This window comes from Otolemur garnettii, unplaced genomic scaffold (assembly GCF_000181295.1).
Source record: "Otolemur garnettii isolate 467f Iridium unplaced genomic scaffold, OtoGar3 scaffold00060, whole genome shotgun sequence".
Taxonomy (NCBI): Eukaryota; Metazoa; Chordata; class Mammalia; order Primates; family Galagidae; genus Otolemur; species Otolemur garnettii.
Window position 1 is genome coordinate 9940611 of NW_003852455.1, and position 771 is coordinate 9941381.

The window sequence follows — 771 nt, forward strand, 5'->3', positions numbered from 1 at the left end:
TCCCATTGGGTAGTTAATTGTTGGGTTCTAAGGGCCAATGGGAAGCAGAGACGGGAAGTAGGCAGGGAGGGAGGTGAGGGTAGAGTGCCCCTTCCCTGCTCCTCCCATCTCCAGCCCTTGGCCTTGCAGTGGCAGCCTCCCTCCCCCAGGGCGGCTGCTCAGGGGGGTCCTCCTCCATGGGGGCAGCTCACTCTGGGCTGGGACAGCCTCCTCCCACTCAGCCTGGTGGTAGAGGTTGCCTGCTGTTGGTATTGGTCAGGTGTCTCAGCGTCCCTAGTCATTCCCTTGGCCTGGCCCACAAGGCTTCAGGAACTTCCTTTCTCCAAAGTCTTCTCAGTTGAGCCAGGCTACAATTCTGACTCTTTCCAGACTCCGACTGAAACAGGATGGAAGACTCCACACAACATGCCCATTTTTCCTTCCTGAGGGAAGCAGTTAAGAGTGATGACGTCTATGCAAAGTACACTAAGACCTCTTCTAAGAACAAGTGCCAGGATGGAGGACAACAGCTGTATTTGCAAATTCTCTGTCCAAATGTCGAAAGTACTACCTGGTATGTGTTAATTGTGGAGAAATCTGTCCTACGGAGAAGACTATGATTGACTCTCACGATGGGCCCCCTACTGTCCATCCCGAGAGAGAAATCATGACAATGATCAATGTATTGCTGAGAACTGCTGTGGTCTGCTGCCTCCACAGTGCCCTGCGCAGGCCATTGGCACACGTTTCTTCCCTGTGCCCCGCCTCTAAGTGAGCTGCCCCACTGCTGAG